The 19230-nt window shown below is 40.3% G+C and overlaps 1 protein-coding gene across 7 annotated transcripts in view; it reads left to right on the top strand.

The window, feature by feature from the left end:
- grid2 (glutamate receptor, ionotropic, delta 2) overlaps nt 1–19230 on the top strand; it is a 493088-nt gene that overhangs the window by 431788 nt on the left and 42070 nt on the right. The window lies entirely within an intron of this gene.

The raw sequence follows: 19230 nt of genomic DNA, 5'->3' as shown, positions 1-19230 counted from the left end.
TTTATCTCCCAAAAATTAACCGCTGTTTTTCCTCATAATGCTGCGGTTCCACATTGGTGGGAAATTACGAGTGGCTCGTATAATTTGGACTTTGTGCTCGTAAGGCTTCAACTTTTTTTTTTTTTTTTACTTTAGTTTGGAGACTTCAGCTTGGAATATTTCTTTTTGCTGTATTCTCATAAAATCTCGCGATGTGAGCTTATTCTTGTAAAAATTGTTTTATTTTTCGTAATACAGGTAACATCCGAGTTACGACCGGGTTCCGTTCCGACAAAACCGTCGTAAGTCAAACGGCCGTAAATCGAAAAGCATTCAAAATGGCTGACGCGAGTATCACGTCATCATAACAAATGACGACAAGCTGGCATCTCCTATACGACAGGTTAGTATACGATGTCAATCTGTTGTTTTTAAGCACCGTTTTCGATTGAATACTATTATATACCAAAATGTTGACAGTTCATTTATAAATCTTATAACTTTCAGTGTCATTTTAATCATTTAATAATTCATATTATCAATCTTTATTACTATGTCGGCGCGCACACATTCTGCTGAGCAAAATCCGCACGGCTTCCCACGCATGCGAGCTGTCAAAAAAAAAACAGCTGTCCAAAAATCACTCTCCTTGCTAACGGAGAAGCCAAAAGTGGTCACCTGCCTCAAAGAGGCAGCGATGCCGACCGTGAGCCCGACGCGGCGTTTGCGTCGCGGCGATCCCACCCGCTCTGCCTCGCCGTCGGTGGACACCCCTCCCTCCCCCCGATTGCTGTGCTGTCATGCTGGTGAAAATTGTCGTCTGTGTTTGTTAAGAAACAGTTATTTTGTATCCTCATTTTGTGCAATGCTGCTCCAGCAAATAAACATCCTACTTGTTCGATACCGTGACGTTCGGATTGACAGCTGTAGGCGGGGCCACGCCTTTCCGGTACGAAAACGGGACGCTGTCAACTTGTATTTATACTTTGTATTACCCTGGACTTTGTCTTTGGTTCCCGGTCCGATCCCCCATCCCCCCATCCCGTAGTCCTTTTGGGATTATTCCGTTTCTGCACCACCGTGTGCGAGTTGCTGGGTATGGGTGGTCGTAACTCGCGCCGGTCGTAAATCGGATGTTACCTGTACTGTCTTTGTGAGGATGGGGGGTGCATCCAAACATTACAGCCCATATCACCATCAGATTGGATTTCTTATTTATTTACTTTGTTGCCCCAGCTGTCGGTCAAAAATATGTAAAATGAGTCCTAAAAATTTTTGCCTCCATTTAACAAATCACACTTGGTTTGTCTATTGCGGTGCAAACGAGGCGGGAGCGAGGGAGCAATGCAATTAGTCCAATAGACCTCACAATGAGCCGCATTGGCGATGTTTGACAACAGGATTAATTTAAGACCCGATGGCCTCGACTTTAAGATAAGAAATCCGCCAGCCTGACCGAAAGCAAAGCATGAGATCGCTATCTTAATTCCCCAGATAAAAAGTATGAAAAAGCAAAATGGAGGCGGGAATTTCTATCGGGACAATAGCCTACACCAAGTGTGTCTTGTGCCCTCGTTTGTCTTCACTTTGTCGGCGCTTTCTCTCCTCCTTTGCGCTGTCATCTCTCTTTTGTTTTCATCAACTTCCCATTTACCACTCCTCTCTTTTCTCACCGCTGGGCCGAGAGCCACGCTCAAGGTGTTCCTGCAGTGCATCCATCTTTCCCTTTGCCATTCTCGCTCTCTGTCCTCTCATTTCCTCGTGGCTCACAGGGCAGCCACGCCAGGTATCTTTATCTGTGTCCGTGGAGGAGGGTAACGGCCCGGTGCCAGCTACTAATGGACTTTTTGGAAAAAACACACATAGCCATACATCACACGGCGTCAGTGAGCCGAGCCAAAGAGGGTGTAGTCTTACGTGCACACAAAAAAAAAGTTTGACAAAGACAAAGGGAAGCAGCATGAGGAAAAAGGAATGCAAATGTGATGGATAATGCGACTCTATTCATCCTTGTTTGGTAAGAATCTAATGGGTCTCACTTGATTTAACCCTTATCATTGTAAGGATAAGCACAAAAGGATAAGCACAAATGCAGTCAATGCAAACTATTAGGGATGGGAAAACACAAAGAATTCTGCAAGCTGTACTTTTGTGTATTTACAAAATTGTGTCCCAAAGCATTGCCTCACAGGAAAGTAGTAATTGGTGTCAAAGAAGCATTAACTGCGAAATTAACTCATTCACTGCCATTCAGGTGCCGATATAGCACTGGTCAGACCTCTGGCAATGTTTTTTCCCTTCCACGAGGGGGCAGGATTTGCCTTTTGTACAGCCACCTAAACTTGCACCTCATATTACTCCAGACCTATATAATTTAGGAATTAACTTTTTTTCTGAATAAAAATAATTTAAGGCTTCTTATGCTACATTGGATGTCTATGTAGTCCTAAAACTCAAATATTCAGTGGTTCCTGCAATTTGAGTGAAAATGGCAAAAACCCTGGCACTGGAGTGGACACATTTGCATATTCTCTGGCAGTCAATGAGTTAAAATATTTTTATGTCTGGAAGGATATTGGGTATGTATTTTTTTATGTATTGTTGTTTATTCGCTTGTTTGTTTTATTTTATTTTTGTACGGATCAAATCACCCATCAGCAATTTATTACTAAGCGTGATGTCAAGTAATCAAGAAGGATCTGGGTTAACGATTGATTGATTGATTGATTGATTGATTGATTGATTGATTGATTGATTGATTGATTGATTGATTGATTGATTGATTGATTGATTGATTGATTGATTGATTGATTGATTGATTGATTGATTGATTGATTGATTGATTGTCAAGGTTTGTTTAGCCGGAATGTCAGTCTATCCATGTCTTATCGGTTCCTCTGTCTGTAAGTATCTTAAGATGATTAGTCAGCCAGACACGTTTTGTGAAATGCAGTAATGGCAAAAAACATGACTGTTGCATCACTTTAGAAGAAGAAAAGCACCTTGCATGTTATTTACTCACTGGTGACGTGTCAGTGATGCCTGTGAGAAGCTTTCAAAGCAGACCTTTTATGAACTGAAAAGACAAAGTTGAAAGTAACTTTGAACAACCGTAAAGGCATTGTACAGTTCAATTTTTGGAGACTCTACCAAGTAACTCACATTTAATGAGGAAGGAGTAATTGATTATATGCCAGGCATGTTCCATTTTATGGACTCCAACATCTTGGTTCCTCACACTCCGTCAATCCCCAAGCTAAATGACGACATCCTTCACAAGGTGCAAAGTGCCGAAACTTTAGCCGAACTAAGTGAAGCTTATTAGGAAAGCAAGAAAATGCCTTCATGCTTGTCATACATGTCAAATAATAATCACGGCAATGAATCCATACGCTGCATGTGTAGGGTAACGCTTCAGTTATAATAGACTCAATTCTCATTTTATGTCTTCTTTTGCTCATGTTCATTGAATTTGTCCTGGTGAAGGGCCACTTCTTATCCAGAGAACAAAATGCGATGAGTGTTGAACATTTGCTTGGGCGTTTGCTCCTCGACCTACAGCCTCCAATGGCAGATTTGCATTATTTATTTTGTTCAGTGATAGAATCCAGGTCGGGACCCTTGGCGTCGTCTTGAAGATATCGCGCCAATAACTCCTGCAGATGTCCCTGATTCATTTCATTGAATTTACACGGACGTGGGAGCCGTAATAAATAAATCAATAAACTAAAAAAAAAAAAAAATAACTAAATCAGAGTACAGCTTTACTTACCCGGAGCCTGACACAAAGTCACATATCAATGCTCGACATTCTTGTTTTTTTTCGCAAGCAGACATTTAATAGCAGATTAAAAAAACTTGATGTGATTGGTTTAAAAGATTTATGATGACCTCAAATTCATTTTCATAGTTTTGAGTATTTTTCATGGTGTCATTTATAAAATTGTTGATTTCCTGTTCAAATTAAGTGATTCCCTGCCAGTCGTGCAAAAATGTGTCCACTCCAGTGCCAGTGTTTTTGTCATTTTCACTCAAATTGGACCCACAAAATATTGAGTTTTAGGACTAAATAAACATTCAATGCAGTGTGAGAAAACTTAGGCTTTCTACTTTCATCAAAAAAAAAGTTAATTCCTAAATGATATGGGTCTGGAGTTATATGAGCTTGAAATTGGGGCGGCTGTCATTTGCTTATTTTAAGGTCAATGGAGAAACATCACCATCATTCTCAAGCATTTTCTGTCCTCAGACGTCTTCATTCATTTTCTTTTGTCATTTTCACTCAAATTGCAGGACCAACATAATAATCAGTTTTAAGACATAAACATTCAATACGTTTCATTAGAAAAAAAGAGTTAAAAATAATAATAATAATACATTTCATTTTAAGCGACTTTCAAACCTCTCAAGGACACTTTACAGTCATAGATAGAATACAAGTCATTATACAATACAATAAATAAAATGTGATTATAAATAGAAACAAGAGAAAGAGCTACACCGAAAATGCAATTTTAAATAGGTGGGTTTTGAGATGTGATTTAAATCGATTGAATTTGATGGGAAGAGAATCGATGTTACGAATGTTGGGAGGAAGTGAATTCCAGAGTTTGGGGGCAGAGCAGCTTAAAGCTCTGTCCCCCATCATACTGAGACGGGCAGGAAGGGCACACAGAGGTGGAGTGAGGAAGATGATCTGAAATTGAAGGAGGTCAGATAGGTATGGGGGGCAAGGTTAATTCTTAAGTTATATGTGTCTGAAGTTGTCTGAGTTTGAAATGGGGGTGGTTGTACAAAATTCAATACAGTACATACATGTTGATTTGTATAGCGCTTTAACAACAGCTGAAGCTTGAACAGAGCGCTAACATGGACAAAACGGCAAATGCTGCTCCCTCGTGGTAGGGAAAAACATTGCCTGAGGTCTGACCAGCGCTTTATCGGCACCCCCGAAAGAAAAAAAAAAACCCTTGCGCGAATCTTGCAAAAATAACATAGTCAGCACAGTACCATCTATTGGTTGGGTTACTGTACTACAACTCAGGATAATATTGAGAAGTAGCTTTTGTCTCTCACAGAATCTCCATAATCTGCTTGTAATTTGAATCCGCAAAGATAAAATAGATATAAAATTTGAATAGCTGAGTTTTTCAGCAAATAGATCGGAATGAGTCGCACAGAAAAAGAAAATCTGAAAAGGCACATTTGTTCAGGCTGAATTGTGGATATGAAGGGGATTACTGTCGAAGATTCTTGATGACAAATGTCGTGTGTAGTCATGGTTATCTATGAGGGTGTGCAATAAATTGCTTTTTGAAAAGATTATTTGGCAGCATTGTTTGCGTTCTATTGAGTGTCATTCCGGCATCCCCTTGAGAAACGTGAATTCTTAAAGTTCACTCCTAAATTGGAAGACACATTTCACAGAGAGAAGTCGTGACCTTTGAAACACAGGCACGCGTCCCAACTGGATCACAAACAACATCAAAGTGCTTCCAAATCAGCTCGCTGAGCCTCTTATTGGTCCATTTGGCCTCAACCAGTCAATGCAGTCCAAGTTGATTTGCATTTTCATTACCCCTCAATGCAAGGAGGCACGCCAACATCACGCCCAAGCCAAAACTCTGTGCGTTCCACCTTGGCCGTTTCACTAACGACCTTTAATAAAAAAAAATGAGAGAGAACGTGATGCAGGTGAAGAGAAAGAAATACGTCTTTGTCTGTCAAATGCACTTTAGTAACCTGGACTGTGTGTGGATTTCCGATATGGGCTTTCTATTTTATGATTTAATGTTTTGCTTTCTGATGTCTGATGTTATCACTGGCGGCGCAAGATGAGCAATCCATCAAAGACACACCTTCAAATCTCAAGTCGAGAAACTGATATGGGATTATATTTGGTGGTGGAGGGGGTCCTTATTTTGAAAGCATAGTGTTTTTTTAAGATGTTTTAGGACAGGAAATGATTGGATTGGATTGGATTTGCCCTTATTAGTCTCGCAGTGGAGAAATTTACATTTCACAGCAGCAAAGTTATGAAAGAAATGAAAGTAGAAAAGCAAAACACATAATTATTACATTACAGAATTACATTATTGAGAATAATGGTGATGTTTCGCCATTGACCTTGCAATAAGAAATAACAAGCAAAGTAGATGACTGCACTCGAAACCAGGATGGGGATTTTCCCCAAAACTTCCAGTTTAGGATTGTATCAGGAAATTTACCGTCATTCCTCTGCCTATGGGAAAGGAGAACCACATTTGTAGATGGACTTCTGGATGAACCCATTTCCCCTTTTCCATGTTAGCGCTTTGTTACAGCTTCAGCTGTTGTTAAATTGCCATATAAACCAATATGTATGTATTGCATTGTATTGTGGACAGCTGCCCTCATTTCAAGCTCATATAACTCCAGATCTATATAATTTAGGAATTAACTCTCTTTTCCTGATGAAAGAAGAGTCTAAGATTTCTTACGCTGTACTGAATGTTTATGTCGTCCGAAAACTAAATATTCTGTGGGTCCTGGAATTCGAGTGACAATGACAAAAACCCTGGCACTGGAGTGGACACATTTATGCACATGTCTGGCAGTGAATTAGTTAAAAGTAACCGTAACTCAGAATTAATCATGGAACGAGGATCCATGAACAGGCTTTTCGAGACCAGCTCAGAACGTCTCTGCAATGTTCACACAATGCAGAATTCTGGTGCTGTTGTGTGACAGGTGTGTCATTGAAGCTAGTCACTGACCATGTGACGAGGGCGAGTGGACTTTGCAAATGAAACGCTTCCTCGCCACTTGTGTCAGGTCCTAATACGCCGTGTGTGTGCGTGTTGGAGGAAAAGGGGTGTTGTGTGAGGTCTCGTAGAGGTCATGACTCATTGACGCGTTCAAGAAACGATGTGTGTGGAACATTGCACCACATCAATGTTTTATTCCACCCGCGAAGCCTTAAGCTACAGCTAACAGCCCTCTCTTTTATTTCTGCAGGGCTTTAAAAAGCCCGCATGGGTGGATATTATGGATTCAAAGTCGAGGAAGCAGAAGAAGAAGAGAAAAAAAAACTTTATGAGTCCCTCAAGGCGAGATGAATTGTTTTCCACGCTCTTATTGACTACACAAGGGCCAACAAAAACAAACTTTACAGAATGTATTCCACTGGAGAAATTGCGGGTGCTGCGCAAGAAAATAAGCGTCGCTCCCCGCAGTTGAGGGTGCATTACCTTGCCAAAAGGCACGTGTGAAGTGAGTCATTCCCATAAATGTCGACTGTCTCAAAGCGCTAAAAATGTGTGAGACTTCCTTTTACAGGCGGAAAAAAAATGACAATAAACACACACACACACACCAGAGACCAATTTACAGACACTCTCCAATTTACGAACATTCGATTTACAAATAATGGTACATACAAGTCGACATTTTAATTCACTGCTCATCTTTTTGACACTCAGCAAAAACTGCAAGAGCCTCTCCATCCCCCCATCACCGCAACACCCTCCACCCCAGTTTCTTTCAGCCCGCTGTCATTTTCTCTGAAATGTCGAGCGACTCTATAATCTGCAATAACCTTGAAGTAGCTCACTGGTGTTTGGAGCAAAGAGGTGACAGACATAGTTGACTTTTGCATTTTTTGGATGTAGACAGCGTATGTGACTGACGAAGAGCGTGGAGTTAGTGGACAGAACCGTAGAGGGGAGGGGGTTGAGCGGGGTCATGTACGTTGAATAGGATTGATGGTTGAACAGATTGACAGAACCGCCTCATCACCATGGGCCACTCTCCAACTATATTATATCAAACTGGGAAAAACAGATCAAATGTTTCCACTCTCCACACAGATTTTTTTCAATATACAGACGCCCCCCTACTTACGAATATTCGAGTTCTATAGGTTCGTTAGTTGACTGATTGGTTTATTGATGAGCGTTGGGGTCTCGTATAGCCCGAGAACAGAATACAAACGAGGACGATGTTCAAGACCCTTAAACGCACACTCTCACACTCCGGCGCAACTGAATCAATTAAGATATCCAATGCAAATTCAAATGTTGCCGTTTGATCTCTGTGGAAGCAAGCACACATAAATAGAGAAGTACAATTGAACAAAAGGTAAAAGAAAAGAAATTTGAAAACTAATGATTTTTCTTGCCGCATCCCATTCAGGATGGCATCTTGGTTCTGGCTCACTGATCCATGGCGGATGATCCGTCTCCCACATCTGTCTCCAATTACACCTCACTTCCAGTCTCAAGTTTCTCAGCGGTTTAACTGTGGCCTGAACAAACATTTGCAGATGGTTTGACAATAGACACTGTCTTGACGTATTTCTATTTTTCTTACTTTTACATACTTCCTGAAGGAACAGTAAAGGCCTATCAAGGTAACAACAAAGCCAGTTAAAAGGGAAAAAAGACTAAAAAGCAATGAAGACATTCTTAGAATGCAAATTAGTTTTTTTACCCTTTTCAGGGAGAGCAGCGACTACAGTGGACAGCTTCTCATGTTGTTGGGTTACAGCTCGGGTGTCAAACTCATTTTTTTTCCGCGCTATATTGGAGTTAAATTTTCTTCTCGAGGGCCGTCGTGAATTTGGGGAAACCATTAGAGTGTTTCATATCATCTGCATATGCCATAAAGACTGCACAACAAATTAACACCTTCACTGCCATTTACGAATTTATTTGGCAATTAAAAAAATGACTTAGAGCGCAGTTCCCGAATTAGTTCAGATTTGTTTTTTTCTTGCTTGGGTGCCAATAAAGCACTGACCAGACTTCTGGCAGTGTTTTTCCCTCCCACAATGGGGGAGTATTTCATTTTTTCCCCATGTTAGCGCTTTGTTCCAGCTTAAGCTGTTGTTAAAGCACTATATAAACCAACATGTATATATTGCATTTTATTTTGGACAGCCGCCCTCATTTCAAGCTCATAAAACCCCAGGCCCATATAATCTAGGAATTAACTTGTATTTTTCTGATAAAAGAAGAGAGTTTAATGTTTCTTACGCTGCATTGCATGTTTATGTAGTCCTAAAACTCAATATTCTGTGGTTCCTGAAATTCAAGTCATTTTTGCACATCTGACAGTGAATGAGTTAATGTATAAGTAGTTTTCAAATTTGAAGTAAAAAATGATTGTTATTGTGGTTTACATGGGACAATTTTACATTTTAGATCGGACTTTAGCAAGCACTATGGCACTTGACATGCTTGATTTGCTTTCCTGGGCCGAATAAAATGATGTGGTGGTCCAGATTTGGCCCGGGCCTTGTCTTTGACATCTGTGGGTTACATGAGTCAGGAAAGGCTTAAAACAAGTGTTCAGCTTTCATAATATCTCTTTCAAGTATGGCTTGTGGAGAATTAGGGACTTAAGTGAAATATTTTCTTTCAGTTCTTTGCGCAGTATACCACTCTGTAATGCTCACTACTGTCCTCTTCAGCATTGAAGTAAGATATCACGGCAACTGACAATAACAGCTAGGGAGATTGACAGGGGTGGAATCTGATACTATTTGTGCATTTTAATCCTTGAAATTGAGTGCCACCTGCCTTCTAGTGCACATGCGGAGCTCAATATGAGTGTCAGACAATATTCTCACATACAGTGTATAGGGGTCTACATCGGAAAAGTCACAAATAAACAAGATACCGAGACAGGTCCGCTTGTGGAAAAAAATGATTGACAGCAAAAACACAAAATTGATCTCCAGGCACGGTAGGTCTGACAATCACGAAGGGACATACTCTTCATCTGCTGAAGCTTGATTCATTTTTCTTGTCCCTAATGTAAGTTTCATTCAAATGCCTGCACATTATTCTTGAAGCATGATGGAATATTCAACTCGGGATTGTCACGGTTTGCAAGGTGGTGATGGCGGGTGCGGATCCCAAAAAGCAGGCAGGAGGGAGCAAGAGGTTGTGTTTGATAAATTGATTTAAAATAAAGTCAGCAGGAACAAAATCTAAAACATCAAAATCATCTGAACAGAAAAAAATACAAAGTATCAAAACAAAACCAAGATTAAAAGTCCGCCTAGGTTAAACAAACATATGCCCTGCACACAACAGCATACAATGTGTTCAACAGCATACAATGACATTTAACAATTTAACCGACACCGAATGGTCATGCCTTTTGAGTGTCACTGATTTGAAACGACCAGCACCTGTGCAGGTGCAGGCGGGGCCGACAGCGCCCCCCGTTCGTCGCCAACCAGATCATGGAATGAATCTGTACTCTCTTGATTTGTTAATGAATGAGAATTAAAGCAGCAAAAGTGTCACTCAATGCTTCCAAACGGGCAATATTTGTGAAATATGTCAAAAGGTCCATTGTCTTACCATAGCCTGGCTATGAATGAGTTAAATGAGGATCAAGCAAAAGCAGTAGCAGAGTCAGCGGGATGCAACCGAGATGAGGTGAGGAAGATGCTTGGAGCTGGGGAAAAAAAGAGGTTTGATCTTACACTGTGTGCTTTTGGATCCGAAACAGTCACTTTGAGATTTGGGAGATAGGGCATTGTTGGAAAAAAAACAAATCAGCAGACGTTGCAATTACTGTATTTGTGAGCAAGACCGCAGTTGTGTATGTTTGTGTCTCTGTATGTGTGGCCCAAGATGTGATGATCTCAAGATGTGAGTGTATCTCCGGGGCAGTTGCTCTTTTCTTTTACTCCGCAAGAGTCTCATGACTACTTTGCTCTTGTTTCTATGAATCACATGAATCAAAGCTCGAGAGGAGTGATGCAAAATGACAGGCAACCAGGGACTAAATCAAAGTGACGAGATACATGTTAACTTTTTACTGGTGCTCACGAATATATTTGAAAAGTCACTACTTTTAACTTTTTTAATCGGTATGATGCAGTAATATTTTTTTTAATCAACAATTTCAGTTTGTACGCTGCAAATTATATAAATGTGCCATATAATTGTAAACTGGGGTTTCTTTTTATTTCTGTGCCATGGTATAATGCAACAGCAATCAAGGACTGCAGCAGCAATAATCCAGACTCATAATCATGGGATGTTTTTTTATCATAATAATATTAATACATTGCATTTATAAGTGCTTTTCAAAAGTCTCAAGGTCGCATTACAGTCACAGGATAGGTTTGTCTGTGGGTGAGCAGCGGCAGCCACACGCGATAACGTTCACTCAAGCCGTAGATAGAAAGCTAGATAATAGATAGCTAATAATAATAATAATAATACATTACATTTTAAGCGCCTTTCAAAGCTCTCAAGGACACTACAGTCACAGGCAAGCATAGGTATGATAACAAATAAAATATAATCACAAATAGAATGCAAAAAAATAAAATACAATTATAAATAGAAACAAGAGAAAGAGCTACAAAGAAAATGCAATTTTAAATAAGTGGGTTTTGAGATGGGATTTGAAGGTGGGAAGAGAATCGATGTTACGAATGTTAGGAGGAAGTGAGTTCCAAAGTTTGGGAGCAGAGCAGCTGAAGGCTCTGTCACCCATCGTGCTGAGACGGGCATTGGGGGGGGGGGCATACGGAGGCGGGGGGAGGAAGAGGATCTGAGGGAACGAGAGGGAATAGAAATTTGAAGAAGGTCAGATAGGCATGGGGGGGGGCAAGGTTATGGATAGCTTTAAATGTATAAAGAAGAATTTTAAAGTTTATTCTATATATGTCCGGGAGCCAGTGGAGCGCTTTGAGGACGGGGGTGATGTGGTGAAAGGATGAGGTTCTGGTGATGATCCGAGCTGAAGAATTCTGGACGAGTTGAAGTTTGTGGAGAAGTTTCTGAGGAACGCCAAAGAGAAGTGAATTGCAATAGTCAATCCGGGAGGTGACAAGACTATGAACCAGGATGGTAATGGTGTGAGGGGTGAGAGACGGGCGAAGACGATAGATAGATAGATAGATAGATAGATAGATAGATAGATAGATAGATAGATAGATAGATAGATAGATAGATAGATAGATAGATAGATAGATAGATAGATAGATAGATAGATAGATAGATAGATAGATAGATAGATAGATAGATAGATAGATAGATAGATAGATAGATAGATAGATAGATAGATAGATAGCTTGCTTCATTAACTTATCTCAAAAAACATCAGAGTGACAAACAATACACCCAGTATTTAAACAAGAGATAACAGGAACTCATTTTTTCTGCTTCGTAGGTACAGGGGATCAAAATTAACATTGTCGCAAGTGATCGAAATACAGTGAGACCTCAGCTTACGAACTTAATTGGTTCCCAGACAGAGTCTGTAAGCCCAAAAGTGTGTATCACAAAAAAAATTCCCATAGGAAACCATTAAAATGGGAATAATCCCTTCCAAGGTTCCCATAAAATATAACTAACTAAATAAGCCTTAAAACTACACACAACATACCTCATTCTATGTATAATAAATGTGCTGTTGTATTGTAATGAAAGAAATACACTGCACTGTATAATAAAGTCACTTTATTTACATTTGTGATGGTAATTGATGGCTTGATGGAATGGTCAAAGTCAAAGTCAGCTTTATTGTCAAATATGCTAATATGCATGACATACAGCACAGATGAAATTACTGTCCTCTCGGACCCAGCATGCAAGGCACTTATAATTACTTACTCGATCAAACATAAACATGAAAACGCCAATTTGCCAGGAGAGGGAAGCTGCTGCGTGTTCACGCGCCGCTATCTTGGGGATTTTTATTTTTTTTTTAAAATAACAAATATGACAACACAAAGACACAGAGTCATTCATTCTTCAGGACTTGCTGTACCCTCTTTGTGATGACATGAAGCAGTTCTAGTTGAAAGAGGAGATGATCAAAGCATCCATGTCAGCAGTGGATCAGGGACGTCATGGTGGAAATTGTACGTCTACTACAAGCTAAATGTTGAAAGCAAACAGGAAGCTGTAGCATCCATTGACGAAGACATTGTCTCACATCTCCTGTCCCACATAAATCCGCTTAAATTCCAAGCCGCGACAGTTCCACATGCTCCTCAAGCCATGCATCCATCCAACCGCAGACTGTCCAACAGCACTGACTTTTCCACTGAACAAAGCGGGGCTGTGAAGATGCTGCCCATTACAAGCGCAAAAAAAGCACAATGGCCCCAGAGCTGTCCAGTGTTGGAGGTCCGAGGTCAAAGGGAATTGCTGTTTGGAAAGAGAGTCACATTCCATAAGGACTGTAATTAAAGAAATGAACTGTGCTATGAAATAAAGTCGGTTTATTTACCTTTATTATGGTCATTGATGGCTTGATGGAATGGTGTTGGAGGTTGAAGGTCAGAGGGAATTGCTGTTTGGAAAGAGGCACATTACATGAGGACTGTAATTAAAGAAATAAACTGTGCTGTAAAATAAAGTTGTATTTATCTTTTTGATGGTCGTTGATGGCTTATGGACGGAGAGTCACCTTGAAGTCCAAGATGGCGCCCGAGTAGGCAGCCTCAGCAAGTGCTCTCACGAGCCTTGCTTTTTTTTGGTTGTTTTTGTCTAGTTTTGTGTTTTGTGTGTTGTTGTGCGTCGTGTGGAACGGATACAGATTGTTTTTCAGCATTTTCGACCACGACATTCATCAAGGAGGAGACTGTGCTGAGCGGTTGCGCCTTTTCGGCAGCATGAATATGCCAGTACTGTTTTTGAATGTGAGGAATGTCGGAGCCATTCGACTGCCATCGCTGGACACCAAAGGGGCCAATGTGCTTTTTTGCGCCTGTAATGGGCAGCATCTTCACAGCCCCGCTTTGTTTAGCGGAAGGGTCAGTGCTGTTGGACAGTCTGCGGCTGGATGGATGCATGGCTTGAGGAACCCGCGATAAGAAGAAAGGAGCATCAGCGCAGAGCGCCGATGCGTATGTGGAACTGTTGCGGCTTGGAATTGAAGCAGATTAATGTGGAACAGGAGATGTGAGACAATCTCTTTTCGTCAATGGATGCTACAGCTGCGTGTTTGCTTTCAACATTTAGCTTGGAGTCGACGTGCACATTCCACCATGATGTCCCTGATCCACTGGTGGAAAGACGCTTTGATCATCTCCTCTTTCATCTAGAACTGCTTCATATCATCACAAAGAGGGTACAGCAAGTCCTGAAGAATAATGTCTCTCCGTGTCTTTGATTTGTCATATTGGCTCTATGCTGTCATATTATTTGTTATTTAGTTTTTTTTTTTTTGTTCTTTTGACTTCAAGACGGCGCCGCGAGAGAGGCTGCCTTTCCAGCAGCTCATGCATTTTGTTTTTCTACTTTCATTCCTTTCATCACTTTGCTGCTGTGAAATGTAAATTTCTCCACTGTGAGACTAATAAAGGCAAATCCCATCCCGTCCGTAAGGACTGTTGGTAACTTAAGCTCTGGTGTGGCTTCACTTCTTTGCTTCTTTGGAGACTCCTCATCATTTTTGCTGATTAAAAACCTCTTAATTGACACCTGTTGCTTCCTGACTTGTAAGGTCTTACGAAGCTGAGGCATCACATTATCGTTCATCATGTTAATGATTGTTATAGCCACAGTCTTTTCGGGATGGAACTGTTCGGTAAAAGCCTGCACATCATTCCACTTTGCCAACATTGACATGATGAGCTCACTTGATGCTGCAGCCATCTCCTCCTCAGATGTTCTTGAACCATCCGTTGCTGGCTTTAAAATCCTCAATAAGCGCCAAACTTCCAGCTTGGCGCATGGCGATATCGGCGTGAATTAGCCGTGCTTTCCCACATATAATTGCTTTACTCACGCTGTCACCGGATAACTTCTTTTCGTTAATCCAAATTAACAGAAGTTTTTCAACTTCTTCGATTGCCCGAGACCGTCGCTTTGAGAGAACGGAAACACCTTTTGCAACAGACGCACCTTTAATAGCTCACACAAACACTAAATCACACAAACGCACACCTTGTTCGTGTTTTTCAATTATCTCCTTCTTCTCAGCGATGGTGATTTTATTGTGTGTCTTCTTCGGCTGAACACGAACCTGTGGTGGGGTTTTTTTTCCGGTCCCATAACAGTAAAAATAGCAGCAAAAAGCTCCAGGGAGGCGATCGACGTGTGCATTCAATGAGAGGGGTTGTGGAAAGGTGGCCCGGCTGGAGCGCTGTTCGGTCGTGTGCTTCCGCCGAAGATCCGAAGATCACTCTGCCAGATCCGAAGGTCGTGTGCTTTGGTGTTCTTCCTCCGAAGATTACTCCGCCAGCCGTGGTGGGTGTGTATCGTGAAAAGTAGTGCATATTTCAAGGTTTAATTTTCATAAATTTGACGTTCGTAAGACAAAAAGTTCGTAAGATAAGGTGTTCGTAAGCTGAGGTCTCACTGTAGTGACACAAGTGACGCACCAACACGCTTTCATTTTTTTTCTTATAATTGTTGTAATTGTAAAATGCGAAAACAAGTCTGATGCAACAATTAGGATTCATATGCAGATCCGTTGTCGGGCTGCCGGGTGCCATGTTTGGTGCGCTTTAAGGTAGTTTTGAGAAAGTTTACCTCGACTCAACTCTAGACATGCTACAGAGTCAACACTTTTAGCAGTTCACTTGAGGCAAAAGTCAACTTGGTTCTTATGCCCACGCAATAAAAGCGCTAAAAGCTCCCAAGATTCTAGTAAGTGCAACAGTATGGCCTTACACAAATACAAATTTGGCCATTCATTTGATTAAAATTGTTGCTGTATACTCAAGGCATGGTTTAAAAATCTGAAATGTTTGCACCCAAAACACTTAATGAGAGCACATTCTGTGTTCATCTTCATAAAAGTTATTTTTAAGGTGTTTTTGTTTGATTGAAGTGGGATTAACACAACTTCAGAGTCCAGTTCCATTGCTTATTACATTTCAAAATGTTTTGAACAGATGCATGTTCTATGTCTATGGACTACTTATATTAACATTCAGGTTTGGGGTTAAGCAAGGTACACGCATACGGATTTTTAAAGTCATCATCATCTTTTGACATCTTTGACCCCCAAATCAAATGTATATTGTAGTTCTAGGGCTGACCTAGGGGCAGCATTTTTTTAACCACAGTGCTTCCAGACTGAGTAAATTCACATTTGTTGTCGTAAAAGAAGAAATGTAGGCCATTTGGCTAACTGTTAGCTTAGCCCTTCTCTGTTTGTCTTTATTGTGATGACTGATTTAAGAGACATATTACAGAAAAACACAACAGAACCAGTCGCTGCTCTGTTTGTTTCTTGCAGCGACAATGGCATGTTTTTTTTGTTTGTTTGTTTGTTTGTTTAAGCTCTCTTGTATAGTTAGCTGGTATTTATCCAAGTTGTAAACACTGCACAGCACTTCCTTATGTCACACCTTTTTTTTCTGTACAGGCAGTAGGACCTCAGCTTTTCTGTCAATAAATAAATAAATAAATAAATAAATAAATGATATAAGGAAACACTTTTAAGGTGATGTGAGTGTTCACACATGATGTGACTGCCTCACCCAAAATGGGTTCGTCTCAGCAGCCGTCCAAAATGTGTTTGGCATAACTCCGTTACCCCCGCACTCAGTGGCATTGTTTTAAATTCAGACTTTATTTAGGGGGGGTAATATGGTGGTCCAAGTCAAATTTGTATGAGTCATGAGTCATTGGAATTCAGAGTTCCACTCTATCTACTAAAATGCTGGAAAGGAGTATGTCCCCACTTTAGTTCCATGTTAGATTTCCTACTGAGGAACCCAAAATTAATCTTCATCATACCTTAATTATAACCTAGCTCAGTCATCCACACAAACGTGCCAACATGCTAACGAGATACTTAATCCATCTGAAGTGGCCTCAGTCAAGAGGTGCGCCATGTAGCAGGTGGTGGCATAATAACTAGGATGTTGTTTATTCAGTCTGCAAGCAACTACAGGTGTTTAGCAATTTTTATTTGAAGCACTTTGTGGCGTGATGTCAACTAAGCAGCAGGCTAGCGAATTTGCATGCCAACCATTTAACCTGAATAATGACTCCATGGGAAAATGGCCTGACATTTCCTTCCTGCGGTCACCAACACCACTAATGCTATGTTTTCAAGATTCAAGGACATGAGCTTCCCCCATCTGTTGTTGTTCAGATCATAAAAGAAGTACCCGTAGAGATGTTGGCAAGAGAATTACGAAGTTTATTCATAAAAAAAACGTGAGTTCATTTCAGAAGCATCACAATGAATGTTGCTACCTTGCTGCTTTTTAATGGACCCAATGAAAATACTCTTTTATTCTCAAGTCTGTTTCTGGAAATTTGTGATCTATTAAAAAAAAGCTAGAAAAAAATTACTCAATTGAGGACAGACCCACGGCAAGGTGGAAAGATTGTGGTCTGTATACAAATGGCAAAAAAACATGATAAACCAATTTTATGATTTTTTTTACATTTCTTTCTCATTTTTTTCATTGATAATATGTACAGTTTAAAACAGAGCAACCAAGAACTATATAACGAAATTGGGACAGGTGCTATTTAATATTGTAATTTCTCTACGACTCTTCATCAAAATGTATTCCTGATTATTTATTCATTGTTAGTTATCAGACCTCATCATATTTCTATTATGGAATGAAAACTCCCTTCATACTCAATTTTAACTCATTTACTGCCAGACATGCAAAATTATGTCTTTTGAAGCCTTTCATGCACCCTGTAACCCACAGGTGTCAAAGTCAAGGCCCGGGGGCCAAATCTGGCCTGCCACATGATATTATTTGGCCCACAAAAGCAAATCATTATTTTTTACTTCAAATTTAAAAACCACTGAATAATTAACTCATTCCCTGCCAGACGATCGAATTGCAGGACCCATAGAATATTGAGTTTTTGGATGACATAAACATTCAATGCAGAATAAGAAACTTTAGACTCTATTTTTTCATCAGAAAAAAATGAGTTAATTCCTAAATTATATGGGTCTGAAATTATATGATCTTGAAATGAGGGTGGCTGTCCAAAACACAATGCAATACATACATATTGGTTTATATCGCGCTTTATCAACAGCTTAAGATGCAACAAAGCACTAACATGGAAAAAAGGGAAATGCTGCTCCCCCCCACTCCAAGGAAGGGAAAAACATTGCCAGAGGTCTAACCAGCACTTTATCGGTACACCCGCAAGAAAAATCAAAACCTGAACAAATTTGTTAATGGCACTCCACTTCATATTTTCAATTCCCGATTAAATTACTGATTACTGTCGTTTTGGCTCTATGCATGTTGTTCGCTAATATCGCTATTGTTTGCATTACTTTATGTATCTATAGTCAGTGCATACAAAGCCACACAAAGCTTTTCCGACTTTCTCTGTGGGAATCTTAACTATGAAGCACCCAATCTCTTTTCTTTCCTAATTGCAAAATAATACTGAAAATACTGAAATAATCTTTAAGAATTCAAAACTAAAATTAAAAGAATCAAGTTTGCCTGAATGGCTGTAAAGGGTTGAATGGAGTGACATGCTGAAGCCCTGCTTTGAATTACACACACACACGCACACACACACACACACACACACACACACACACACACACACACACACACACACACACACACACACACACACACATATCCTCAATCCAAAAAACACACGTGTCTATTTCACAAGATTACAGACTGTGAAATTATCCAATCAGAGGTGCCTGTCGGTTCGCAGATATCAGTCTGCACACGTAGGCCAAATGAGGTGAAAGTCAGAGAGCCTTTGAAAATGTCATACAGTGCCATTAAACTTTATGACACACCCAGTGAAAATAAAGGTGTTTGGAGGAATAGTATCCAAGTGTCACCGCTGAGTTGTCGGTTTCTCTACTTTTTTTATTTCTCTGCATAACCATGAGGTTGTGTTTAATGTTATCACGAGGCCTTGCGAACAACTACCTCGGCTCTCGGCGAACAGATGCCGATCATGAATTATAACACGCGAACAGCCTTGTTGCCCTTAGCATCGAATAACATCTCGACAAAAGATATAAGAAAGTAGAACTGGTTGTCTTGCCTACTTTGTCCTACGCTGGAGGCAGATTTTGTTGGTCGAAAGATTCAACCGTCGAGGCACCACTTTACACGTACCCCACGAGGGGGGAATAAAATCAGCACAGGAAGCCAATAACACTCGTGCATTTAGAGTGGAGAGGGAACGATACGCAGTGAAGTTGTTTTTCCATTTAAATTTGCTATCTCAGAACAGAAACTTGTTGTGGTACACTTATGAAATATTGTCTGTGATGAATTAGTCCTCGGTGGCCGTCTGGAATGGTTGTGCA

The sequence above is a fragment of the Hippocampus bargibanti genome, linkage group LG04 (assembly GCF_051943395.1).
Source record: "Hippocampus bargibanti isolate YZ-2025 linkage group LG04, ASM5194339v1, whole genome shotgun sequence".
Taxonomy (NCBI): domain Eukaryota; kingdom Metazoa; phylum Chordata; class Actinopteri; order Syngnathiformes; family Syngnathidae; genus Hippocampus; species Hippocampus bargibanti.
The sequence above is the reverse complement of the archived record's forward strand: the minus strand, read 5'-3'. Positions and strand labels throughout refer to the sequence as shown.